Genomic DNA, 13,910 nt, shown 5'->3' with positions numbered 1-13,910 from the left:
GGTTTGGGGGAGAGTGCTGTTTTAAATCACCCTATTTGGAAGCAGTAACATTGCTCCATCTTAAGCTTCTGCTGAGGTGGCTATGTCCACTATTATAGTATGTCCACTTGCAAAGATGCAGCTTCATCATTTGACAAAACTCATTTTATGTGTGTGTTCTTGAAATTAAAACTCTCTGCAGACCAAATGTCCTCACAAGGATATGATAGAATGAGGACAAAGATAATAAAAGTCATCTCTTCATTAACTTGGTTGTATGATCAGTGTCAGAATTAGGATTTAGATTCAAGTTAGGTATGGTACCATGATATGTGTCATTCATCCATTCCTAACTTTATATCCATGTCTAATATGTGTCATGACCATGGGTGATTATTTATGTGTACATACATTCAAACATTGGAGCGCTTCCAGGGGGATTCAGATGGCAACACTATCCCTTTTAATGCTCTCTGACAGGAGAGCATTGGTCCAAAATGGGATTTGAATATGATATACGTCCCCCAACCCGCTATGTCTTTTTATTGCCAGTGAGGTTGTAAAATGCTATATGCTATTAATGTGACTAAAGCTAGTAACTTTCTTAAGAACAGTGTTTTGTACCTTTGCAATAATCCCTACTTTGGAAGTGTGTCAAATGTGTTAAAATGGCTGAATAGGTTTTTGGACTGAAGCCCTTTATAGGACCTGTGTGTGGGATTTAGTGCCATCTAGTGGTGAGGTTGCAAAATGCAGCCAGCAAAATACCCCTCGCCTCACTCTCCCCTATGGTGGCTGCTAAAAATGTGAAAGGCCATCTCCAGAGTCTGTGGGAGAGGACCTGCTGCTTCTTCCTTATACACTAGTAAAAAACATGATATGAATATAAAAATCCATTTCTGCCAATAGATCCTCCCAAATCCCCACAATTCCTACACCTTTAAGTGGATGAGAGCTATGTTGATTTTCCTCAGTAACACTGATAATGTCTTTTGCATTATACATTTCTTCTTCTAAGAGTGGGTTGATATGTGTTTCTTTATGTAAATCATTCATGTATTACTGTAAATTATGATTTATGTCTGTGCTAGTGTTACATAAGAATGCTTATACTACCCATACTGCTGTCAATTTATTGTGATGCCATGAAGTAGCACGTATCACTAGATCACTGAGGATTTAGTATAATTACTGAAAGAAACTGGTATACATTATGTCAGACAAGACAAAGAAATCTGTTGATACTGCTGCCATGGGCTCAGCTTGTTAACAGTTTACTAGCAGATCCCAATGGCAACACAGGTTTTAGTGCTTTAGTGCCATTCTCCTGCTTTGAGCAATAAAGCAAACCAACATATAAAGACTGGGCCTTTATTTCTAATTTCCATATTTATCATACTTTGGTAAGACGCCATTCTAGTTTGTTGTTGATGCTTTCAAAACTTTTTTCATCTTTAACTGTTGTCTTGATAAATTCAGGATATATTTTTCTGCTGCTCTGAGTTCCTCTTATTAACATAAAAATGTTTTTCATTTACTCAATATTTCCAGTGGCTTCCACTTTGCCATTTTTTAGATTGTGGTTAAGCTACAAACAGCTGAAACAGCTAACACCTCCTTGGAAATATACATTATGCTGAATTTATCCTGTCAACTAGTACAAGTAATTATATCCCCCCTCCCTATATGATATTTCTGCATTAAAATGTCTACTAACTACCAGACCTCTGTTATATATTTGTGGAGTTGTGTAGTTACATTATACCAAATGTTTCAAACAATGTTGTAAACCCAGAGAAATCCACAAGTTTACGCAAGGTGACTTTGACTTCTGGGAGAGGGTCAAAGAGTGAGGAAAGAAGTTGGCGAATGAAATTAAACATAACCTGAATAAAACTTTACAAACATTACCTTGTCTGCGAACATTTGTGCCTGAGTCATGTCAGATAGATGTAGATAGATGAGCAGTGGTAGTTGTTTAATTGTGTGTCCGCCAGATATGGTGCCATGTTTTCAGTTTTGGGTGAGCCACAGTCATTTTGGCTGGGCATCATTTATACAGTCTATATTAATAATGTTTGCCTTTTTTTGACAGTCTGGCTAAAACAGATTATATCACACTGTGGAGGCAGCTAGCACCTCTGGATGACACTTTTTCTAAAACAAGCTCAAAGCCAAGATAACTTTATATTTAACCGTGTCAGTTTATATTTATATTTATACACACAAGAATATTGCTTCTACTTCTTCTTGGGACATGTTTCATCCATTTTCAGCGGCAAACTGTTTGGAGCAGAGGGCTTGAGTGAGCGCAGGGGCGAGTGACACAAGTCAGGCACAGATAGGGTCGTTTGCGCACATTCGTCTCTGCTTCCGGGTTGGGTTGCCAGATACCAGAACGACTTGTCCCACACAAAAACAAAGAAACCCCAATTTATTTGTATTACTATGAAATCGGGATATAAGTGGGAGAAATTACCAATCAGGAGCACAGTGGGAGTATGGGTTAAAAATAGGGAGACTCCTGCAAATCAGGAGCGCTGGCAGGTATGGATATATGTGTACAAAAGACAATCAAACTCCCCCACAACAATGGTACAGTCTGGGGGATGGGCCATTGTTACCTGTACTGCACCCAATTAGTCCACCTTGCTGTCCCCTATATAGTTGATCCTCACCCACACAGCCAGCCCTTTGTCCTCCAGCACGGTGTGCGTACTTATCTATGTGAGTAATATCATGAATTGGTGTTCTTGATGGGATATTTGCTATAGGTTTGTACAGATTATGGGAGCTGGTGGTGGGTTTGTTTGTTTACATATGTTGGGATGCTGGTTCACTGGGTGCTCTACGGGTTTAATGATTTATGGTTGACTGTCACTGATAATACACTTATGGTGGTTTTCAAGAGCACTTTGATATATAGTGACAAGTATATTTTTACAATTATGAAGTTTACGTTGCACAGTCACCAGCCTGAATTTGTTAATCATTATTTCCTTTATTTCCTTTTTATAGGAAACCACACCTACTATGCTTTCCATTCCAAGCAACAATAAAGTATTGAATGAAACCTGAACTACAGCCTCATGATTCTGAACGATCACCTATGGTGGGTTCGCTTCCCCTTACCGGCAACATTCCAGACAGGATAGTCACATCAGCTATTCCTTTTATTTCAATATGTATGTATGGTCATTTAGGGTTCGGCCAATTATACAAGTGGGTACAGGCCACTTAGGCCCGTTAGGCCCACCCACAACGCCGTGCCTGGTGTCCACCACTAGCAAGACATTACTCTAGTGAGGTTGACCACAGGATCATTTGTGTTTACACTTTTCCCCTCTCCTCTCTGTAACATTACATTCATGAGTTAAAGATTTCCCCTCCGGTTCCAGTCAGCAGCCAACATTACGGTGCATAAACACTTGACGGAGGTCAGCTCTGCGGATCTCTGCTGCAGTCAGGTTGATAAACAGGAGTGAAGATAAATCCACTTTTTAATCCCCTAAATTAAAAAGTGATCTCTAAGATTTCCTCCCATCATTAAACAGCTCAAGATCAGAGCAGAATCGCACGTGATCCGGTAATCCGGGTGTAGTAGTCCTTGCATATGCTCTGCACCGGACTCTTTTCTCCAGAGTCGGCCTGCTCTGACCAGCTCTGCGTGGTCCTCCCCAGGGTCTATCTGATAATGCCCTTTTTGTGGTGTTCTATGAAATTAATTGAATTAATGTTGTTCCATTATTGACTATAACTGAATATTGGTATGTAATCTAAATGTTTTCAGGCTGGTACTCTGTCAAATGTGTTAAGTTTGGTTCCTACCATTTACTGTCAAGTTACAGCAATGTCATGCTTTGTGGCAAATCATCGACCTTCACCATGCCACCACAGCCACACCGTTCAACAAAATCTCAAGCTTTTAATAACTTTCCATCATAAAGGTGCTAAGATTGGCAGATTAAAATTTTGAATTTGATCAGGTTAAAGCTGTAGGAGTTTTTTAAAATACAACACATGCATATCACCAAAATACTGCACTGAATTTCATGCATGTACGTCTAACATGCGCTGTTGTAAGAAGTATAGAAAAATCGAATTTCCTGCAGCCACTAGGTGGCGCTATGACTAAGAATATTGGCATGTTAAGTTGAAATAACAAAGGCTGAGTTTGGAGATGGGCATGCTATCATGTAGTAATGTATTAACTGCTGAGTAGTCATGCTGTACAGACATTTGATCTCTCCAGCCAGGTGGGGTTCTTTGCAGCGGCAGGTAAGTTCTGGGGGGAGGTAGTCCTTTTAAGAAGACTTTAGGCTTGGGAACAGTTTCTAATAAAAACAAAAAAGGCTCATCTCCCCAGCCAAAATGATGATGCTTGTCCTGGTTCACACCATGAGATCACAGCTGTCTTTTTGACAAACATGCATCTGTAGTTGAATCTGTCTGTAAAATGTGTGGGTAAATTGCAGATAATGGTTTTCATCAAGGAAAAAGGAGGCATGGCTCTCTGACCGCTCTAGTCCCTCTTTGTACATATATGGACTTCAAGGACAAACTGGCAGGTATTGCTAACCTGCTTTTTCTGTTAGAACCATTGCTTTTAAAGTTCAAATGTATTCATTTTATTAATCTGTTTGGTAACATTGGCATGCAGTACCTTCCATTTGTTTACCCCAATGACAGTATGACAGTCTGAACAGTACAATCTTTGGATTTATACTGCATTAGTTGATTAACAACACTTTCAGCTGAGGTGCCCTTGTATTTAACAACCCTGTTAAATCTACTACCTGTTATATATCACTGTTTATGTTCAGTGCTGTGCACTTTGCCTGTCCTTTAATCACATCCTGTAGATGTTCCAGTCTGTCAGCTGTGCATTGCATTCTTATTTCACCATAGCCTGTTTTGCATTTCTCTTCATGTTATGCTGATGACAGGTCCCTAGCAGATGGGTCATATATAGCTGTCAGGGGCTAAAGGACTTAATTTTCTGTTTCTGATGCCGTATCTGTGCCTGAGGCCGCAGCTTTGTTGATGGATACAAACAGATCCGCATTTGCACATATTGTGGACATCTTCATTTGTAGTTGCTGTGTGTAGGATCACATGAAAATGAGTAGTTTACAATAACTTTTATTTTATTATTAACTAATATGCTCAATACTGAATTAATGTTAACTTAACTAATTTTGAGTCACTAAAATGATCATTTTTCCTGGCTTTACCCTGGTTCTTTTAAGGGTTTGTTGTGTTATATCATTGCTTTATAAACATTTGAATTTGACTGCTATTTAAGTATTATCTTATCTCTTGGGCATTAAATGCCAGTGAGGATCATCTATACAAATCTGAAAGGAAGGCATAAAGTAAATTCATGCTGAAATTCATCAGTGGGTTCAAAATGTTAACAGTACAGACCAAACAGAAACACTAGACTGTATCAGGGCTGAGACACATATCCTGTGTGTGCAGTGTGTGACCACTGCATTGCTGAGCTGCTGCTGTTCACATGTGTGTGCTTGTCTACACAGGCAGTGTTGTTGCTGCAGTGCTGCTACTACCAGCCTTATCTTCTCACATGGAGCTTGCCATAATGATCAATGAAGACAATGACTTGATTTTCCTTTACCTTTGCTGAAAGAAAGAAAAAGAGAGCGAACTGGGAAAATACTGCCCTACACCTGTTGCTACGATGTTGTCCACTGATCCTTTTCAGTTGCATTTTAGCAAAGAAACGTGCGTTGCGGAACAATAAGGTGAGGCTCCGAATCTCTAGATGACATATGTGAGCTGCTCATACCAGGTGTGTGGCTGCACTAACCTGTTGACATGGGCGCCAAAAGGAAATGTAAGACATTCCACCATGCACACACGCCGCTCACCCAGGATATGTTTCCCACCCGTAAACCTATAATGAATTCACTGCATGCTTTTATACAGTACTACACCACCAACACACAGACATGCAGGGACACTAGCCCATAGGAGTTGGCAGCCTAACAGTAACCAGCCTGTGATGAATAATTGAAGAGAGGATGAAGCGAGCCGGGCCACACCAGAACAAGAACAAAGTTAGTGCTCAGCACCCCTGGGACGAGCTAGGCAAGTGAGGACATCTTACGTGTGAGAGAGGAGGGTTAGAAGAGAACCTGTGTGAAAGAGTGCAGGAGAGAAGCAGCAAGGAGGGAAGCTGGAAGGACATTTTGACCATCTATCATGGCCATGCACACTAACCTGACTCCTGGCTAATCAAAAATGGGCAAAGAGGTGCAGCCGAATGAAGACTGGCTACTGAAACAGACCAACTTAGCTGGAAGTTACCAAGCTAGCTAAGGCTGAGAAACTTATACTAATACAGCTAAATAAACTACCTGTGTGACGCAAGAGATCACACAACATGCAGAAACCACATGTTACTGTAACAGTTTGGTCAACTGGTAACACTAGTAACATTCAGCTCAGTGGTACACAACTTGCTGCAAGACCGGAACCCGAGTTTCTTTTTGTTCTTCTCAGTCTTGGTTGCAGATAAGACTGTATAATCAGGGGTAGGGGGACACCAGCTTCTCCACCCCCAAACTCTTTGATAGTGTCAACACTGGTAATAAAGGAAATCACAAATGTTACTCCACTGTCTGGTCCAGTCACAGTAATGAAACCAAGGAGGTGAACAATACTCAGTAAAATGAAAAACGATATGATATTCAAGATTCAACTTAACCTCAAGGCAAAGCTTTAGTCAGTGGTGGAAAAAGTATTCAGATCATTTAATTAAGTTAAAGTACGGAGATACTATTGTAAAAATAAATGTCCCTGCCGTGGAGTAAAAAATAACAAAATAGCTTAAAATGAAAATACTGAATACAAGTTTTGAATACAAAACTAAATGAAATTTGTACGCATCTTGAGTAGATGTACGTTGTTACTTTCCACCGCTGGCCTTGTTTAGGTGGAAGATTACTCAAATCATTAACTTAAGTCAAAGCATCAATACGTCAATTTAATATTAAAAGATCTGCATTTGAAATGTTCTTACTGCATTACAAAGTTCCTAAGTTGTCATACAATAGAAATCAGTTTAGAGGTTTTCATCAAACAGCTTATTATTAAAAGACTGAAATACATTGGAAAAACTTCAGTTGAGGATATCTGGAATATAATAAATTTGAAGAGGTAGTAGCAGACGGTCATATCTCTTTTCTTTAGCAGAAGATGGCAGGTTTGTGTCTTCTGCCACGTCTTCTTTTACAGCAGTGTGCTGTGTGGTCTTCGTCTTACGGCCAAAAAAACCTGTGCCACCAGGAAGCCCTCAGTTGGGGTTGAGACTGAGGTGGCAGAGGTTGTAGGACTGTCAGGGACTACAGGGACCTGTTTTGGGTCCTTCTCAACACTGGCAATAAAGAGAAAACACATGGTTATTCATCTTCAATGGGGGCTATTGAAAGTGAGGGTATTGAAATAGAAGGATTAAAACATAATGCATTGGCCAAAGTGTCATGTTGATGATGGTTCTCAGTCATCCAGGTCATGGTGAATCTAAGTGCTGTATCATTGGCAACTGGACTTGTTTCAGTCCAATGTACAAATCTGTGCATTCCTGGCTGCATTGTCATTCCCTATGTCGCGGGAACATCTGAGAAACTCTGATTTGTACATTGGGGAAACAAAACAACCTCTCCATAAACGAATGGCACAACACAGGAGGGCCAACTCCTCAGGTCAAGACTCTGCTGTCCACTTACATCTGAAGGAGACAAATCATTCCTTTGAGGACAACAATGTAAACATCTTGGCCAGAGAAGACAGATGGTTTGAAAGAGGAGTAAAAGAATCCAGCTATGTCAAACAGGAACGACCGTCTTTGAACAGAGGAGGTGGACTAAGACATTACTTATCACCCACCTACAATGCTGTACTGAGTTCCCTCCCCAGACAGCTTAACAACCATTCACACCTGGGCTCACCTAGCACAAGCAACCCACATGAAGGCCGGTTGGGCCAAAGTAGTATCAGCCAAATTAGCAACTAGAACAGCGGTTCTCAATTTCATATTTTGTCAGGCACACTTTAAAATAAACCCTGAACTATCACAACACATACACTTATGTAACCAGTGATGAGAGGACACAAGTACAGAATAGTCTGTTTAACAGGAAAAAAAAGGGCTCCAGTACATCACAGTATAACTAGTACCACTGAGGTTTATGGAAGATTCCTTGGATCCACCCGGTGCTTCCTTTCCACGGCAAGGTGTTCTCCCACAATTGATAAAATGTCTCCAGATCTGATTGAAACTGCTAACCCTGTATCTTCATGATTGGTGGAGCAGACACTGTGCTGCAGATAGGTTGTAAGGGCTGTTGTAAAGTACAACACGCTTTACTGCAGCCCTGACCTTCTACCTCCCTGTCAGCTCCTTTCTCTTCACTGACAACTCTCATTCCTGGAATATGGCCACAGAGCAGATTTTATGGATTCAATAAAAGGCCTTTACAGTATCAGAGGCTTTAAATCTTGCCACTGTTGGGTGCATCACAAACTCTTATGCTCCTATTTCTTCAAAGCAAGTTGAATTTTTCACCAAATCTCAGACCCAAATGCTTTAAAGTTTATGATATGAAGCCAAATCACATTCCTGCTCTTATTTTAAATCACTTTACTCCCACATTTAATTCCAATTCAAAGATTCTTTAAGTGCACATCTGAAATAACATAGAGGATAGTATCATCAGTTGCACTACTTTATTCTTAATTGTTTAACAGCTAGAACAAATTAAATTTTTACTTTTCTGTTTGTATAAAACTATATAGTGCAAGCTGACTCAGGGGGTGACATGAGAAACACAATTGTGACTCTAGTGGCTTTACTGGTACAGGTGATGACAGCCTTGATGACTGAACTTGGTTGTAACTATACAAGTGATAATGTAAAACAATAACTATATAATGACGAAAACACAGTAACACAAATATAAAATACACTTAACAAACCACCCCCTTTACTTTGAGTTTGAAACTCTTCCCTCAGGCCGTAGATTTAGAGTTCCCCGATTCAAGTGCAATAGGAGTAAAAATGCCTTTGTTCTTTGTGCAATAACCTTGCTAAATCTGCACATGTAATGTAGTATTTTAGAGATTGTTTTGTTGTCCTATTGTGTGTATATTAAATGTACAGGAAACATTTTTGTACTTTTGTTTTTTGTATTTGCATGTTTTCTATCTTGTTCCCCTGACTGCAAATCAAGTTTCCCACCTGGGATAATAAAATGACTGAACTGTTATGAAATCTTCAGTCACATAACAATTACATTCATGATATAATCTCTCTCATTTATCCTCTTTGTTTACAGGTGACATATCACAATATGTTGGCTGCCCAGTTATTGGCAATGGTCAACTACAGTGCTGCTCATCAGTGGTTCAGGCTCTGGCTCTAAAAGCCCAAACGCAATTAACACCTCTGATGCATTTATTTGGAAGTACACATATTGCTTTAGATGGCCAAACACACAGCTAAAGCATTATGAGGCACTTCAAATTGCCTTGATGACTGCGTCGGGCAAACGTTACTCCTTTGACATGATCTGACAGACAGATGTAATTTGACAATAACCACTCATAAATGGCAAGGTAATTCAAACTCACCCCCGTTTAGAAAACCAAGCTTGTGCAAATAACCCTAACAAACACAAACTACACATCTACAATGCATCATGGTAAACTAAATAGAAAGCTTACATTACTAAAAATGAAAATGAAACTACAAATTAAAAAAATAAGTTAAAAATACAATTATCACTCGACCTCTTTTCAGTGCCTTTACAGACACAAATGACTCCAAAAGCTCTGAATTGGTAACCCTAGTTCTAGCACTGGCAGAGCCATCTACTGGTCTGTATAGGAGTAGCACTCCTCCAGATCTCTAGTCCTCCCATCACATTTTTGATGGCCTCCGTCCTCGGGTGGCTATGCAAGAGGCAACCTCCAGGGCTGAAAAATGACCTTAGCTTCACCTTAGCTTATTCAAGTCACTGATCTTCACCTTTTCTTCATGCCTTATGGTGAATTTTTATTGCAAATATTGGACAAATAATATGACTTGCTGTGCGTTTAATTGTTCTAACTGAACACAGCAGAGGAACACCAGTGTTTTGGTGTAACGAGCGACCCTGGTAGCATTAAGTGGCAGACAGCTGCTGGAGCTGGGGAAATGTATTTTACCTCATGAAGTATCCTGAAAGGATTGGGCGATATATTAAAATTTTACAACCGACCACCGTTGGCCCATCAATCAGCGATTTTCAATATATTCATGCAGGTGTGCACCAGCACCTGCAGTGGGTAGGGGATACATCATCCTGCTGAGTACGTTACGCTTACACCAAGAGACGCTCTGTTGTCGTTGCTGCTGGAATAAAATTGCCTTTACCTTACCCTCTGACATCCGTGGCCTTAAATGTGTAGGATCATTTCAACAAAGGTCCAGTTTGAGTAGCCACAGGTTTTAAGTATTCCCCTGATGTGCTTCTGTTCCTTCTCTCTCCTCTCTGTCTTTGTGGGCACAGTTTCAGCCCGATGGTTTATGGTTCTGATGACCCCCAGCTTGTGCTCCAGTGGGTGATGTGAGTCGAACAGCAAATATTGATCTGTGTGTGTAGGTTTTCTGTACACCTCAATGTTGAGGCTTCTGTCTTCTTCAATGTGTACTGCACAGTCCTGGACCTTTGTCAAAACCTATAAACATCCAGAGCAGACTGAGAGGAAAAACGTAACAACATCATCATTCCTTAATGTTGCAGGAACATCTGAGAAACTCAGGAGGATCTTCAATATACATCATATCCCAGTTCACTTCACATTACATCCATACAGGGCTAGTAGTACACAGCTGTTAGATAATAATACATGTTTATTTTAATGCACTGATATGTGATAAGTACTCTGTAGATGCACAAGTTCAGGTATTGGACTCGGTATTGAGAAGGAAAAAATCTAACATTGCTACAGTCAACCATAGTCAAGGAACCACTATATACACTGCTCAAGAAAATTAAGGGAACATTTTAATCACGCATCAGATCTTGATGAACGAATTATTCAAGATGAAAACCTTTACTGATGTATATCGTTTAATTTGTTGAGAACAAAATGACGTAACAACGGCTAATGGAAATATGAGAAAATGGGCTGGATTCAAAATCACACTGAAAATCAAAGTAAAAAATTGCAAAAAACAGGCTGATCCAACTTGCGTAAATTTTATCATGGCAACTCATCATGTGACTCAGTAGTGTGTACAGCCCACGCGTGCCTGTATGCACTCCCAACAATGTCTGCTCCTGATGAATCAGCGGATGGTGTCCTGTGGGATGTCCTCCCAGACCTGGATCAGGGCATCAGTGAGCTCCCAGTGCTCACTGCACGAGTGTAAGGTCTGACAATTGCTCTGCAGATTTCACCCCGGTACCTAACAGCAGTCAGGGTACCCTTGGCTATGACATGGAGGTCTGTGTGACCCGCCAAGGATATGCCTCCCCAAACCTGTTATTCTGGATGATGTAACAGGCAGCATAACGTTCATACGGAGCCCCCCTGGTGTCAGTCGAGAAAAAAAAAAAGCCCTGTACTAAACTGAGGGAACAGATTACTAAACTGTGCGCACAGTTTACTAAACTGAGGGAACAGATTACTAAACTGAGGGAACAGATTGCTAAACTGTGCGCACAGTTTACTAAACTGAGGGAACAGATTGCTAAACTGCGCACAGTTTACTAAACTGAGGGAACAGATTACTAAACTGAGGGAACAGATTGCTAAACTGTGTACACAGTTTACTAAACTGAGGGAACAGATTGCTAAACTGTGTACACAGTTTACTAAACTGAGGGAACAGATTACTAAACTGTGCGCACAGTTTACTAAACTGTGCGCACAGTTTACTAAACTGAGGGAACAGATTACTAAACTGAGGGAACAGATTGCTAAACTGTGTACACAGTTTACTAAACTGAGGGAACAGATTACTAAACTGTGCGCACAGTTTACTAAATTGAGGGAACAGATTGCTAAACTTGGCAACCCGCGCCTACGGATATGTCGTCAGTTAGACTCCAACTGAAAGATGCGTTTGACGTGACAAACACAATAAATGCAACGTTACGAAAGCAGTCAATGTACAATGCTAAACACAATATAGCATTAACTGTAAGGCTACTCGTTAATATTGATACATTGACTTACCTGTGAGGTGTGGTGTGGTCGCAATGTTGAAAAGAAGTAGCTGACGACATATTGAAAAAATGCTAAAATGCCAAGTTTAGCAATCTGTTCCCCCAATTTAGTAAACTGTGCGCACAGTTTAGTAATCTGTTCCCTCAGTTTAGTAAACTGTGCGCACGGTTTAGCAATCTGTTCCCTCAGTTTAGTAATCTGTTCCTTCAGTTTAGTAAACTGTGCGCACAGTTTAGTAATCTGTTCCCTCAGTTTAGTACAGGGCTTTTTTTTTTTTCTTGACTAACACCAGGGGGGCTCCGTACGTTCACCACGGCGTCTCCAGACGCTTTCACACCTGTCACATGTGCTCAGTGTGAATCTACTCTCATCTGTGAAGAAAACGGGGCACCAGTGGCGGACCTGCCAGGTCTGGTGTTCTCTCACAAATGCCAATCGAGCTGCACGGTGCTGGGCTGTGAGCACAGGTCCCACTAGAGGACGTCAGGCCCTCATGCCACCCTCATGGAATCTGTTTCTGACAGTTTGGTCAGACACATGCACACCAGTAGCGTGCTGGAGGAGTTGGACTACCTGTGCAACCTGACTGGTCTGCAGGTACCACCTCATGCTACCAGTAGTGACAAGGACACTAGCAGAACACAAAACTAGAGAAGAATCAGTCAGGAAGGATAAGGAGAGAACAATTGTCATTGGGGTCCTGACTTGAGCAGGGTTCTTCTTCTACAGTGATGACAGATGCATCGCAGTTGATGTCCAAGCCCAGTGTTGTGGTGTTACATGCGGTGTGACTCTCTGAACTAGTCACTTAACATATCATCAAGTAACCAGTGTTTTGTTTGGGTTTATACAAATACCTTTATATCATGAAATATGAAAACCAATTGGTCAATTTTATGTAAACACTGCATAATATTTAGTTACACTAATACATTTCCTTAAGGACATAGCTCTAAACTTAAATACATGCCAACACACCAGACTTCAGAGGACAAGAAACACCAAATTCTACTGTACTTTTTCCTACAAATCTTTCAACTTTAATCTGCTTTCACAAATCTTGAAAGCAAGAAGCTTAGTTGGGACATTTCACACACCATCTTGTCATCATTTACGGGGACCAGTTGTCTCCAAGTTATCAGATACAGTTATACAGTTATATTCACACAAAGTTTGTACTCATACACCAAAGTAATTCATCCTGGTGCAGACAACTTTGATAACTGTTTTAATTACCTGACTTATAACTTTGGCACATACTAATTAATTCTACAACTGTGTTTGGCTAGCATCCTATAAACAAGACAGCCAACAGTTTGAGTAAATAAATAAATTGGTACATAACGCATTAAACTGTCATGGCATTACGCTATATTTCAAGAAATTAATCAAGACTTAGAGGATCATGACCGTGGCATGGAGCTGTTACGCTGGCTGAGGCTGAATGATAGTTAACTTCCTGTTTGATTTCACATTAAAAGCCTACTGGCGGAAGTCACAGTATCAGGGCAATGAAGGGAAGGTAATATATATATATATATATATATATATATATATATATATATATATATATATATATATATATATATATACAAACAAAATACAAATTTACGAATATTTTCTCAGACATTCTCTCAAAGAGTAATCAATAACAATTATGTTTAAGGAGCTACAGTCTATATAATATTCCC

The sequence above is a fragment of the Pagrus major genome, chromosome 5, assembly GCF_040436345.1.
Source record: "Pagrus major chromosome 5, Pma_NU_1.0".
Lineage (NCBI taxonomy): Eukaryota > Metazoa > Chordata > Actinopteri > Spariformes > Sparidae > Pagrus > Pagrus major.
Note: the sequence above shows the minus strand (reverse complement) of the source record.